We start from the raw sequence: 15,595 nt of genomic DNA, 5'->3' as shown, positions 1-15,595 counted from the left end.
TATTTTCTAGCTCATCCCCAGTATTTTCTAGCTCATTGGTTATATTTTCTAGAGTATCCCTATTATTTTCTAGCTCGTCCCTAATATTTCCTAGCTAATCCCCAGTATTTTTTAGGTCATCCGTAATATTTTATACCTGATCACCTGTATTTTCTAGCTTATTTCCAAATATTTTCTAGCTCGTCACTATTATTTTTTAGGTCATCCCCAGCATTTTCTAGCACATCCTTAATATATTTTAGAACATGCCCAGTATTTTCTTGCAAATCCTTTAATATTATCTATCTCATCCGTAATATTTCTAACTTAATCCAGAGTATTTTCTAGGTCCATACCCAATATTTTCTTGCCCACCCCTGGTATACAATCATCAGTATTTTCTAGCTCATCCCCAGTATTTTCAAGCTCATTGGTTATATTTTCTAAATTATCCCTATTATTTTCTAGTGCGTCCCAATTTTAGCTAATCTCCAGTATTTTGTAGGTCATCCGTAATATTGTATAGCTGATCCCCAGTATTTTCTAGCTCATCCGTAATATTTTCTTGTTCAACCCCAGCATTTTCTAGCACAACCATTATATATTTTAGAACATGCCCAGTATTTTCTAGCACATCCTTTAACATTATCTATCTCATCCTTAATATTTGAAAATAAATCCCCAGTATTTCTAGGTCCACACCCAATATTTTCTAGCTCACCCCTGGTATTCATCAGTTTTTTATAGTTCATCCTCAATATATTTTGCTCATTGGTTATATTTTCTAGATTAACCCTATTATTCTATAGATCCTCCCTAATATTTTTTAGCTAATCCCCAGTATTTTCTAGCTCATCCCCAGTATTTTTTAGGTCATCCGTAATATTTTATAGTTGATCCCCAGTATTATCTAGCGCATTCCAAGTATTTTCTAGCTCATCCGTAATGTTTTCTAGGTCATCCCCAGCATTTTTTAGCACATCCCTAATATATTTTAGAACATGCCCAGTATTTTCTAGCACATCCTTTGATATTATCTATCTCATTCTTAATAATTTAAAATAAATCTCCAGTATTTCTAGATCCATGCCCAATATTTTCTTGCTCACCCCTGGTATTAATCAGTATTTTCTAGCTCATCCCCAGTATATTTTGCTCATTGGCTATATTTTCTAGATTATCCGTATAATTTTCTTGCTCGTCCCTATTATTTTAAAGCTACTGCCAAGTATTTTCTAGCTCACCCCTAGTATTTTCTAGTTCATCCGTAATATTTTATAGCTGGTCACCAGTATTTTTTAGCTCATTTCCAGTATTTTCTAGCTCGCCCGTATTATTTTCTATCTCATTGGTTATAATTTCTAGATTATCCCTATTATTTTCTAGCTCGTTCTTAATACTTTTTAGCTAATCCCCAATATTTTCTAGCTCATCCCCATTATTTTCTAGATCATTCATAAAATTTTATAGCTGATTACCATTTTTTAATAGTTTATTTCAAGTATTTTCTAGCTCATCCGTAATATTTTATAGGTGATCCCCAGTATTTTCTAGCTTATTTCCAGTATTTTCTAGCTCTTCCGTAATATTTTATAAGTCATCCCCATAATTTTTTAGCACACCCCTAATTTTTTCTAGAACATGCCCAGTATTTTCTAGCACATCCTTTAATATTATCTATCTCATCCTTAATATTTTTAAATTAATCCCCAGTATTCTGTAGGTCCATGCCCAATATTTTCTTTTCATTTGTATTTTCTAGCTCATCCCCAGTATTTTTTTGCTCATTGATTATATTTTCAAAATTATCCCTATTATTTTTTAGCTCGTCCCTATTATTTTCTAGCTAATCCCCAGTATTTTTTTTAGCTCATCTCCAGTATTTTCTAGCTCTTCCGTAATATTTTATAGCTGATCCCAAGTATTTTCTAGCTCATCCGTAATATTTCCAAGGTTAACCCCAGCATTTTCTAGCAAATTCCTAATATATTTTAAAACATACCCAGTATTTTTTAGCACATCCTTTAATATTATCAATCTCATCCTTAATATACTTAAATTAATCACCAGTATTTCTAGGTCCATACCCAATATTTTCTAGCTCATTGGTTATATCTTTTAGGTCATCCGTAATATTTTATAGCTGATCACCTGTATTTTCTAGCTTATTTCCAATATTTTCTAGCTCGTCCCTATGATTTTTTAGGTCATCCTCAGCATTTTCTCGCACATCCTTAATATATTTTAGAACATGCCCAGTATTATCTAGCACATCTTTTAATATTATCTATCTCATCCTTAATATTTTTAATTTAATCCCCAGTATTTTCTAGGTCCATGCCCAATATTTTCTTGCCCACCCCTCGTATTCATCAGTATTTTCTAGCTCATCCCCAATATATTTTTGCTCCTTGGTTATATTTTCTAAATTATCCCTATTATTTTCTTGCTCGTCCCTATTATTTTCTAGCTGATCACCAGTATTTTCTAGCTGATCACCAGTATTTTCTAGCTCATCCGTAATATTTCCTAGGTCATTCCCAGCATTTTCTAACACATCCCTAATATATTTTAGAACATGCCCAGTATTATCTAGCACATCCTTTAATATTATCTATCTCATCCTTAATATTTTTAATTTAATCCCCAGTATTTTCTAGGCCCATACCCAATATTTTCTTGTTCACCTCTAGTATTCATCTGTATTTTTTAGCTCATCCCCAGTATTTTTTAGCTCATTGGTTATATTTTCTAGATTACCCTATTATTTTCTAGCTCGTCCCTAATATTTTTTAGCTAATCCCCAGTATTTTCTAGCTCATCCGTAATATTTTCTAGGTCATCCCTAGCATTTTCTAGCCCACCCCTAGTTAATTTAAGAACATGCCCAGTATTTTCTAGCAAATCCTTTAATATTATCTATCTCATCCTTAATATTTTAAAATTATTTCCCAGTATTTACTAGGTCCATACCCAATATTTTCTTGCTCATTGGTTATATTTTCTAGAGTATCCCTATTTTTTTTCTAGCTCGTCCCTTATATTTTTCTAGCTAATCCCCAGTATTCTTTAGGTCATCTGTAATATTTTATAGCTGATCACCAGTATTTTCTAGCTTATTTCCAGTATTTTCTAGCACATCCTTTAATATTATCTATCTCATCCTTAATATTTTAAAATAAATCCCCAGTATTTCTAGGTCCATACCCAATATTTTCTTGCTCACACCTGGTATTCAATAGTATTTTCTAGCTCTTTGGTAATATTTTCTAGCTCATTGGTTATATTTTCTAGATTATACCTATTATTTTATAGCTCGTCACTAGTATTTTTTTTTTAGCTAATCCCCATTTTTTTCTAGCTCATCCCTAGTAATCTCTAGGTCATCCCTAATATTTTCTTGCTCTTCCGTAATATTTCCTAGGTCATCCCCAGCATTTTTTAGCACATCCTTAATATATTTTAGAACATGCCCAGTATTTTCTAGCACATCCTTTAGTATTATCTATCTCATTCTTAATATTTTTTAATGAATCCCCAGTATTTTCTAGGTCCATGCCCAATATTTTCTTGTTCACCCCTGGTATTCATCAGTATTTTCTAGCTCATCCCCAGTATATTTTTGCTCCTTGGTTATATTTTCTAGATTATCCCTGTAATTTTCTTGCTCGTTCCTATTATTTTCTAGCTAATCCCCAGTATTTTCTAGGTTATCCATAATATTTTATAGCTGATCCCCAGTATTTTCTAGCTCTTACGTAATATTTCCTAGGTCATCCCCAGCATTTTTTAGCACACCTCTTATTTATTTTAGAACATGCACAGTACTTTCTAGCACATCCTTTAATATTATCTATTTCATCCTTAATATTTTTAAATGAATCCCCAGTATTTTCTAGGTCCATACCCAATATTTTCTTGCTCACCCCTAGTATTCATAGGTATTTTCTAGCTCATCCCCAGTTTTTTCTAGCTCATTGGTTATATTTTCTAGAGTTTCCCTATTATTTCCTAGCTCGTCCCTAATATTTTCTAGCTAATCCTCAGTATATTTTAGGTCATCCGTAATATTTTATAGCTGATCACCTGTATTTTTTTAAAGCTTATTTTCAATATTTTCTAGCTCGTCCCTATTATTTTTTTAGGTCATCCTCAGCATTTTCTCGCACATCCTTAATACATTTTAGAACATGCACAGTATTTTCTAGCACATATATTATCTATCTCCTTCTTAATATTTTTAATTTAATCCCCAGTATATTTCTAGGCCCATGCCCAATATTTTCTTGTTCACCCCTAGTATTCATCAGTATTTTCTAGCTCATCTCCAATATATTTTTGCTCCTTGGTTATATTTTCTAGATTATCCCTATAATTTTCTTGCTCGTCCCTATTATTTTCTAGCTAATCCCCAGTATTTTCTAGGTCATCCGTAATATTTTATAGCTGATCCCCAGTATTTTCTAGCACATCCTTTAATATTATCTATCTCATATATATTTTTTAATTCCATACCCAATATTTTCTTGTTCACCCCTAGTATACATCAGTATTTTCTAGCTCATTGACAGTATTTTCTAGGTCATCTGTAATATTTTATAGCTGATCACCAGTATTTATTTAGCTTATTTCCAGTATTTTCAAGCTCATCCGTAATATTTTATATCTGATCCTCAATATTTTCTAGCTCTTCCGTAATATTTCCTAGGTCATCACCAGCATTTTTAAAGCACATCCCTAATATATTTTAGAACATACCCACTTTTTTCTAGTACATCCTTTAATATTATCTATCTCATCCTTAATATTATAAAATTATTCCCCTAGAATTTTCTAGGTCCAAGCCAATTTTTTTCTTGCTCACTCCTAGTATTCATCAGTATTTTCTGGCTCATTTTCCCTAGATTGTCCCTATTATTTTCTAGCTCGTCCCTAATATGTTTTAGCTCATCCCCAGTATGTTCTAGGTCATCTGTAATATTTTATAGCTGATTACCAGTATTTTCTAGCATATTTCCAGTATTTTATAGCTCATCCCCTGTATTTTCTAGCTTATCCCCAGTATTTTCTAGCTCATTTGTTATATTTTCTAGATTATCCCTATTATTTTTTAGCTCATCCCCCGTACTTTTTAGCTCATTCCCAGTATTTCCTAGCTCATTTGTAATAATGTATAGCTGATGAAAAGTATTTTCTAGCCTTTTTCCAGTATTTTCTAGCTCATCCGTAATATTTTCTAGCTGATCCCCAGTATTTTCTAGCTCTTCCGTAATGTTTCCTAGGTCATCCCCAGCATTTTCTAGTACATCCCTAATATATTTTAGAACATGCCCAGTATTTTCTAGCTCATCCTAATATTTTATAGCTGATCCCCACTATTTTCTAGGTCATCCGTAATATTTCCTAGGTCATCCCCAGCATTTTTAGCACACCCCTAATATATTTTAGAACATGCCCAGTATTTTCTAGCACATCCTTTGATATTATCTATTTCACCCTTAATATTTTTAAATTAATCCCCAGTATTTTCTAGGTCCATGCCCAATATTTTCTTGCTCACCCCTAGTATTCATCGGTATTTTCTGGCTCATCCCCAGTATTTTCTAGCTTATTTCCAGTATTTTTTTTAGCTCTTCTTTATTATTTTATAGCTGATCCCCCATATTTTCAAGCTGATCCGTAATATATTTTAGAACATGCCCAGTATTTTCTAGCACATCCTTTAATATTATCTATCTCATCCTTAATATTCTTAAATTAATCCCCAGTATTTTCTAGGTCCATACACAATTTTTTCTTGCTCACCCCTACTATTCATCAGTATTTTCTAGCTCATCCGCAGTATTTTCTAGCTCATCGGTTATATTTTCTAGATTATCCCTATTATTTTATAGCTCATCCCTAATATTTTTTAGCTAATCCTAGTATACTAGCTAATCCCCAGTATTTTCTAGGTCATCTGTAGTATTTTCTAGCTGATCCCTGTATTTGCTAGCTCATCCGTAATATTTTCTAGGTCATCCCCAGTATTCTCTAGCACACCCCTAATATATTTTAGAACATGCCCAGTATTTTCTAGCACATCCTTTAATATTATCTATCTCATCCTTAATATTTTTAAAAATTAATCCCCAGTATTTTCTAGGTCCATATCTAGTATTTTCTTGCTCACCCCTAGTATTCATCAGTATTTTCTAGCTCATCCCCAGTATTTTCTAGCTCATTGGTTATATTTTCTAGTTTATCCCTATTATTTTCCAGCTCCTCCTGAATATTTTTTTTAGCTAATCCCCGGTATTTTTAGGTCATCCGTAATATTTTTTAAAAATGTCATCCTTAATATTTTATAGTTCATCACCAGTATTTTCTAGCATATCCTTTAATATTATCTATCTCATCCTTAATATTTTTAATCCCCAGTATTTTCTAGGTCCATATCCAATATTTTCTTGTTCACCCCTAGTATTCATCAGTATTTTCTAGCTCATCCCCAGTATATTTGCTCCTTGGTTATATTTTCTAGATTATCCCTGTAATTTTCTTGCTCGTCCCTATTATTTTCTAGCTAATTCCCTGTATTTTCTAGCTCATCCCCAGTATTTTTTAGCTCATAGGTTATATTTTCTAGATTATCCCTATTATTTTCTTGCTCGTCCCTAATTTTTTTAGCTCATCCCCAGTATTTTCTAGCTCACCCCCAATGCTTTCAAGATCATCCACAATATTTTATAGCTGATCACTAGTATTTTCTAGCTTATTTCCAGTATTTTCTAACTCATCCGTATTATTTTCTAGCTGATCCCCAGTATTTTCTAGCTCATCCGTAATATTTCCTAGGTCATACCCAGCATTCTCTAGCACACCCCTAATTTATTTTAGAACATGCCCAGTATTTTCTAGCACATTCTTTAATATTATTTTATTTCATCCTTAATATTTTTTAATTAATCTCCAGTATTTTCTAAGTCGATACTCAATATTTTCTTGCTCACCCCTAGTATTCATCGGTATTTTCTGGCTCATCCCCAGTATTTTCTAGCTTATTTCCAGTATATTCTAGCTCTTCCTTATTATTTTATAGCTGATACCCAGTATAATCTAGCTGATCCCCAGTATTTTCTAGCTCTTCCGTAATATATTTTAGAACATGCCCAGTATTTTCTAGCACATCCTTTGATATTATCTATCTCATCCTTAATATTTTTAAATTAATCCCCAGTATTTTCTAGGTCCATGCCCAATATTTTCTTGTTCACCCCTACTATTTATCAGTATTTTCTAGCTCATCCCCAGTATTTTCTAGCTCATCCCCAGTATTTTCTAGCTCATCGGTTATATTTTCTAGATTATCCCTATTATTTTATAGCTCATCCCTAATATTTTTTAGCTAATCCTAGTATACTAGCTAATCCCCAGTATTTTCTAGGTCATTCGTAGTATTTTCTAGCTGATCCCCAGTATTTTCTAGCTCATTGGTTATATTTTCTAGTTTATGCCTATTATTTTCCAGCTCGTCCTGAATATTTTCTAGCTAATCCCCAGTACTTTTTAGGTCATCCGTAATATTTTTTAGCTGATCACCAGTATTTTCTACCTTATTTCCAATATTTTCTAGCTCATCCCCAGTATTTTTAAAATGTCATCCTTAATATTTTCTAGCTCATCACCAGTATTTTCTAGCTCGTCTGTAATATTTTCTAGGTCATCTCCAGCATTTTCTAACATATCCCTAATATATTTTAGAACATGCCCAGTATTTTCTAGCTCATTCTTTAATATTATCTAGCTCATCCTTAATATTTTAAAATTATTTCCTAGTATTTTCTAGGTCGATACCCAATATTTTCTTGCTAACCCCTAGTATTCATCAATATTTTCTAGCTCATCCCTAGTATTTTCTAGATAATTCTTTTTATTTTCTAGCTCACCCCAAATATTTTCTAGCTAACTGGTTATATTTTCTAGATTATCCCTATTATTTTCTAGCTCGTCCCTAATATTTTTCCAGCTCATCCCCGGTATTTTTAGCTCATCCCCAATGTTTTCTACATCATCCACAATATTTCTTAGCTCATCCTCAATGTATTCTAGCTTATCCGTAATTTTTTTCTAGCTCATCTGTAATATTTTTTAGCTTGTCCCTAATATGTTTGAGCTGATCTGTAATATTTATTAGCTCATCCTAGTATTTTCTTTATTTTTTAGCTCATCTCCAGTGTTTTCTAGTTCATCGGCAATATTTTCTAGATGATTCTTATTATTTTCTATCTCGTCCCTAAGACTTTGTAGCTCATCCCTATTGTGTTTACTAGCTCATCTCTTATATTTTCTAGCTCATCCGTAATAATTTTCTAGCTCATCTACAGGATTTTTTAGCTCATCCGTATTATAATATTTTAGTTTATTCCCATTATTTTCTAGGTTATACCAAATATTTTCTAGCTCTTCCTTAATATTTCCTAGTTCATCCCCAGTTTTTCTACCTCATCCCCATTATTTTTTACCTTAACACTTATTCTTTCCAGCTTATCCTCAATGTATTCTAGCTCTACCCTTAGTACCTTATAACTCAACCCCAGTATTCCTTAATATTATCTACATCATTCCCAGTATTTTCTAGTAGGGCTGGGATTGAACGGGTAATTTGAACCCGGGTAATGAAAAAATACTGGGGATGAGCTATAAAAAAAACTGGGGAAGAGCTAAAAAAATATTACAGATGAGCTAGAAAATATTAGGGGTGAGGTAAAAAATGCTGTGGATGAGCTATAAAATATTAGAGACAAGCGAGAAAAAAATAGGGATAATCTAGAAAATATTACCAATGAGATACAAAATACTGGGCATGAGCTAGAAAATAAATAGAATTATCTAGAAAATACTAAGAATGAGCTAGAAAATACTGAAGAATACTGGGAGTGAGCAAAAAAATAGTGGGTATGGACCCAAAAAATACTGGGGATGAACTAAAAAATACTAAGGACGAGATAGAAAATATTTGATGATGAGCTAGAAAATACTGGGCATGAGGTAGAAAATATTACCGATGAGCTAGAAAATACTGGGAATGATCTAGTAGACAATAATGAGGAATACTGGGGGTGAGTTATAATATACTGGGGATGAAACTAGAAAATAATGGGGATGAGCGAGAAAATATAAGTGATGAAATAGAAAATACTGGGGATGAACTAGAAAATATTAAGAATGTGATATTACGGATCAGCTTGAAAATAATGGGATGAGCTACCGGTATTAAAAAAAGAATAATCTACAAAATACTAGGGATGAGCTAGAAAATAGTTGAGAATATTCAGGATAAGAACTACATAATGTTAGGAATGAGCTGGAAAATATTAGGGATGAGCTAGAAAATACTAGGAATGGTCGAGAAAATAGTCATGAATACTGGGAGTGAGCTAGAAAATACTGGGGATAAGAGCTAGAAAAAACTGGATGAGCTAATAAATTTTAAGAATGAGTTAAAAATACTTTGGATAAGCTAAAAAAATATTAAGGAAGAGCAAGAAAAAAAAAAAGAATAATCTAAAAAATACTAGTGATGAGCTAGAAAATATTAGGGTTGAGCTATAAAATACTGGGTATAGAGCTAGAAAAAACTGGGGATGAGCTAAAAACTATTAGGGATGAGGTAGAAAATAGTAGGGATGAGGTAGAAAATACTGGGGATGACCTAGAAAATATAAATGATGAGCTAAAAAATATTAGACATGAAGTATAAAATACTGGGGATTAGCTACTGGGGGTTGAGCTAGAGAATATTGGGGATTACCTGTAAAATACTGGGGATGGAACTATAAAATGCTTGGGATGAGCTAAAAAATATTAGAAGTGAGCTAGAAAATATTAGCAATGAGGTACAAAATACTGGGGATGAGCTGGGAAATGATTCAGATGCAGCTAGAAAATATTAGAAATGAAGTAAAAAATACTGAGGATCAGCTATTAAATATTACCGATGAGCTAGAAAATACTGGGGATGATCTAAATATTAATAGGGATGAGCTAGAAAATATTGGAGATGAGCTGCAAAATATTACGGATGAGCTAGAAAATATTAGGGATGGGCTAAAAAATAGTGAGAATGAACTAGAAAATATTAGGGATGACCTGGAAGAGCTAGAAAATAGTGGGGATGAGCTAGAAAGTATTAGGGATGAGCTAGGAAATATTAGGGAAAAAACTAGGGACAAGCTAAAAAATATTAGGGATAACCTAGAAATTACTGGGGATGAGCTGGAAAATATTAGGGATGAGCTAGAAAATACTAGAAATTACCTAGAAAATGTTAAGGATTAGCTAGAACATAATGTAGATGAGCCAGAAATATTCAGGATGATCTATTTAAAAAAGGAATAATCTAGAAAATACTGGGGATGAGCTAGAAAATAGTTGGGAATATTCGGGATAAAAACTAGATAATATTAGGGATGAGCTACAAAATACTAGGAATGATCTAGAAAATAGTGAAGCATACTGGGGGTGAGCTAGAAAATACTGGGGATGGAACTACAAAATAATGGGGATGAGCTAAAAAATATTAGGGTTGAGCTAGAGAATACTGGGGATGACTTATAAAATACTGGGAATTGAACTATAAAATACTTGGGATGAGCTAAAACAATATATTAGGAATGAGCTAGAAAATATTGGTGATGAGGTAGAAAATATTGGGGATGAGCTAGACAATATTTGGGATGAGCTGAAAAATATTAGAGATAAGCTAGAAAATACTGGGGATGAGCCGAAAAATATTACGGATGAGCTGGAAAATACTGGGGAAGAGCTAGAAAATAATATATTACAGATATTAGAGATAAGCTAAAAACCACTGGGGATGAGCTAGAAAATGCTGGGGTGAGCTAGAAAATATTTGGAAATATTCGGGATAAAAACCAGATAATATTAGGGATGAGATAAAAAATGGGATGCGCCAGAAAATCTGAGCACATTTTCAACAAAAAAAAGATTTTGCTTAAAAAAAAACAAACTCAAAGAATGTGGTTGCTATTTAAATCTCCAGGCGCAGACCATTTCTTTCCATACCTGCTCCAGCAGGCCACTAGAAATTTTGAATAGATCTAGGCTCTAACTTTGTGTCATATTTCTGAGTGGATTCATTGCATGTCCCGTTCAACACAGAGTTTCAACTGTTCACAGGTTTGTTTGTTTGTGTGTTGTTTCCCGACACTCAGTTTTTTTTTTTTGTGAGCGCGGGGGGGAGGGAGTTGGGTAAGAGTTTACAGCGCGGTCGCAACTGCATAAGGTCATATGAGCGCGCGGACACAGAAACTTTTTCAGTTGGTAGGAAATTTGAAATTTTGCCGGGGGGGGCCGAGGCCTACTCTTATCGATTTTGGACCACAAAGGGATCTTTAACGTGCGCAACTTGCACACGGGACCTCCGAGATTTTTCGACCATGTCCAAGAAGGCTAGGTGTAGATCTTTCCTATCAGAAGATCAGGGGTGTGGCTGAAAGACAGCAGTAAGAAGGAGCCAATGAGTAACAGTAGAAAGGCTGCAGAAAGAGTCAGGAGCCCAGAGGAGGGGGCAAAGGAGGTGAAGGGGTGGGGGCAAAAAGTGTAGACGAAAACAGATGACAGAACATTGCTAGAGAGCAGGAAAGGAGGTGAAAGAAGACAATTTTAGAGAAGAAAAATTTTTGGTCGCTACCCGGATTCGAACCCGGTACCTTTGAATGAGAGGCCAACACCTTAACCTCTAGGCCACGAGAGCCCCACTGTCAGTGAAAAACTAAAATCCCCAAAGGTAATACAATAGAAGGAGCTTTGGGGAAATGTGGTGACAACTCATTTGTGTCATGACGTGGTGGAATCAGGCGCTCGTCAATTATTGGAAATGTGGGGTTATTGGTATCATCTTAAAGTTTGTTCATTTGTCTTGCTTTCGGTGAAAACAATGCCCATTTATCTTAATCAGAAGGTGCGATATTTACCATTGAAAGAGGTAAGGGGTCGCCTGGTTTCAGAGGTAAAATTAGCGAGAAAATGGTGGCTAGAGTTTGAAGACTTCCATAGCTTGAGAGTCCTTGGAAACTGAACATTTACAATTTTTGAGCCTTTCATGGACGTGTATCAGCAAATTCCACCCAGCAAATTCCACCCAGCAAATTCTGCACAGAAAGATGTTTTACAATATGGTCATCATGATCAAAGTCTATCCCAGTGATTTTATGCACCCCGCATAATTTAGCAAAATTTGATAATTTTTGCATAATTTCTGATTATTTACCTTTATAATTCTTTGTTAAAATTAACAGAATCGCATAATTTCACATTTTTGGGCGCAGTTTGCATAATTTCAGAATTTTTCTTGCATAAAACGACGGGGACAGTCAAAGGCGTTGAGCTAAAAAAACAAAACAAAAATGATAAAAATGTCAAAACTGGCAGAAATATGCCAGTTTCTTCTATTTCATTTTCATTCCATGTATTTCGACGAAAAACATGACTGGCTTGCTCTTAAACGCGACATTGCCCCAGTTGTAAACCTTTTAAAATCTGTAGAAACCACCCACTTGGATTCTTTATTAGTGTTTATTAAGGAATTTTCTAGAATATAGCTAACAGGTGTTTACAAAAACATTGATCTGTTCAGACAAATTGATACAAGTCATGCTGCAAAATCTGGAAGGTCTATGTTCCATAGTTTGGGAAATATTGGACAATAAATTGTGCCCCAAATTTTTTACTGCACTATAAAGTAAAATTTTGGGTTTTACCAAAATATTGGTTGAACATTTTAAAACTTGATATTTCTCGAACATGTTGATAGATTTTCTTCACTTACATAAATGACGTCTCCTTGGTTGAATTTTATTTGTTATAATTTTGGTTGTAATTAGTGTAGAGCTGACTGAGTTATTACCCTTAAAGTATAAAGTGTGCCCTCTCTTTTTTTCTCGACAGCCTGTATTTCAATTGTGACCCTCTGGGCGACACTTTTACAGACAATTTTATGCTCCTCAACTAAAAGATTTAAAAAACTGACACGACAAAATTGTGAAATTTGTACAAAGGTGAAGTTTAAGTCCAAAGACACTGAGAAGCAAATGTTTCAATGGGCAGCCATCCTGTCAAGGAAAATAGCAATTTTAAATGACCACAAACAAAATTTCACAAAAACCTCACACCAACAAGCGAGGGTTGTAAATAGTATATATAATAATACATATATATATATGAGAAAATAGATAATTGGAATATCTCCAACATAGCCACTGTGCCAAGATCAATGTTGCTTCCATACCATTTTATCAGTACAGTTTCTGTGCAGTCAAAGACCAACCTGTCCCCGCAGTTTTATGCAAAAAAAAAATCAGAAATTATGCAAACTGTGCCCAAAAATGGGAAATTATGTGATTCTGTTAATTTTAACAAAGAACGATAAAGGAAAATAAGCAGAAATTATGCAAAAAATGATCAAATTTTGCTAAATTATGCGGGGTACATAAAACCATGGGGACAGACCAACAGCAGAACACATAGCAATATGTACACCAGTGGAAACATTGCACTCACTCACACTATAGCTCGTTCACTTTTGTCTGTCTGCATTAAACAAAAATGTTTAGCTCATTTGTTCATTTAGATCCACGAAACTTTACATGGCACTTCTGCAGGACAGCAACCAAACAAAAATTATTTTGATAAAAATAAAAATCTTGATCCTGAGTATAAAATTTTTAAAAATTTAGGCCCTATATAAAAAAGTCTTTAGGAGCATGTACATGATCATTAAATTAATGACTTACAGTGTAGGTTACAGTAGCTTAGCCCACAAACTGCTTATTTTTTTATTTAAAGAAACACAGGTCAACGTTTTAATTATTTTTAGGTGTATGCTGTAATGTAAATCCCCTAATAATTTTTTGACCCGCTTTAGGCTATCATCAAAGAAAATGAGTCAGAACTTCAGTTTGCAGTGACCTTTATGAATGGGCTTTTAGAGTCTGTTAGTCATCCAACTTTTAGATATGTCTGCAAAGATTTGAGAAAATTAAACAGAGCCATTTGATTTTATCTTGTTTTAACCGTGGTCAGATGAAAGTGAACCAGCTATGATGCGTATATTTAGAGAAAAACTCGAGCTGTCTGATCACTTTCCTCTACACTCGGTTCTTCTCCACACAACAGACAGAGGTTGTTGTAGGCGATTATTGCCAGGTAAACACAAACTGGAATGTTTGTTGTTGACTTTCCACCATGGAAAAAAATGTAAAGTCGTCAAAGCTCAAATTTTAGGCTCATCATTTTGAACCAGAAGCAAAACGATAAAGAAAGATTCTGATTATTTTTATTTTTTTCTTTCACTAGCAACGTTCCATGACACAAAAACTCAACTATATAGATCTAACTCTAAAGTGACTTCCCCAGCCAAGTAAGGAGAAAAATGAATAAAAGAATAAAATAAAATATAAAATATAATTAATTAATTCAATGACAGAAAAATATCGAGGCAACCTCAACATCTGGAACTGACTACTACTAAACTAAAAACAAAACTAACGCAACTTGTGCACACAAAGACATTTAAACTACGAAAGCACCAGAACATTCTGAAACAATGGGCTCAGTATAAGTACAGGCTTAAGTGATCTTCAGTGCCCGCACAGGACACTTACACACCAACAAGCACATAAACAGAATCAACCCCATGTGGGAACCCCATTGCAGACACTGTGACTACCACGAGGAGACCGTTGAACATCTTCTCCTTCACCGCCCAAACCTGACAGTTCTTCGACGCAGGCTCTACACACTCCTACAGACTTACAAAGCCTGCTCTACTCTGGCGTTGACCAGATGACAAAAGGACATGTGGTTACTTGAGGGAGGCATTGCGCTGCCAAGAGCGAAATGCTCGCAGCTAAAGGGATTTGAAAACAACAAACAACAAAACAATAAGTGCTCATATCAGACATCAGACAAAATTAACATGGAAGCACCACTCCGATAAACAGAAGAAACTTTTTGGTAGATTTACAAGGCAATATGTATAAATATATATCTGATTATACACTCATTTTCTTCACGATTTTACCCCAAAAGCTGTGCACATCAAAAAAACATTAAGCCATTTCACTGATCAAACAACACACTGAAAAATAAACAAAAAACAAAACACCATCGACTGAGTAAATAGTTCACTGTCCAAATCAGCGACACGTGAAACAAAATCTCTCCTGAGATGCATCAAAGAAAACCTAAACTATAGGAGTCAAAAACAAAACTCACTACTCTAGGTGTAAAAAAAAAAAAATTATGTGAACGGTACATCAACACGGGATTAATCCGACTGTGAGAAGACGTTGAGACATTTGATGTGATGTCACGCAGTAGATCTAGAGCTCAGCCACAAACAACATGGATCACACCATGACACTCTATCCTTTCTTTGTTTGAGTTGAGGTTTTTCTGCGCTCGCAACTGCATAAAGTCATATGAGTGCAAAGGGTGGATGTCAACAGAGAAGTCCATACAGGGAATCAGGCTTACTCTGCTCACCTCTCTAGCTTCAACAGCACAAAGTCTGCTTCGACTATCAAGGCACCTCGGAAATAGCAGTTCACAA

This window comes from Aplysia californica, unplaced genomic scaffold (assembly GCF_000002075.1).
Source record: "Aplysia californica isolate F4 #8 unplaced genomic scaffold, AplCal3.0 scaffold01136, whole genome shotgun sequence".
Taxonomy (NCBI): Eukaryota; Metazoa; Mollusca; class Gastropoda; order Aplysiida; family Aplysiidae; genus Aplysia; species Aplysia californica.
Note: the sequence above shows the minus strand (reverse complement) of the source record.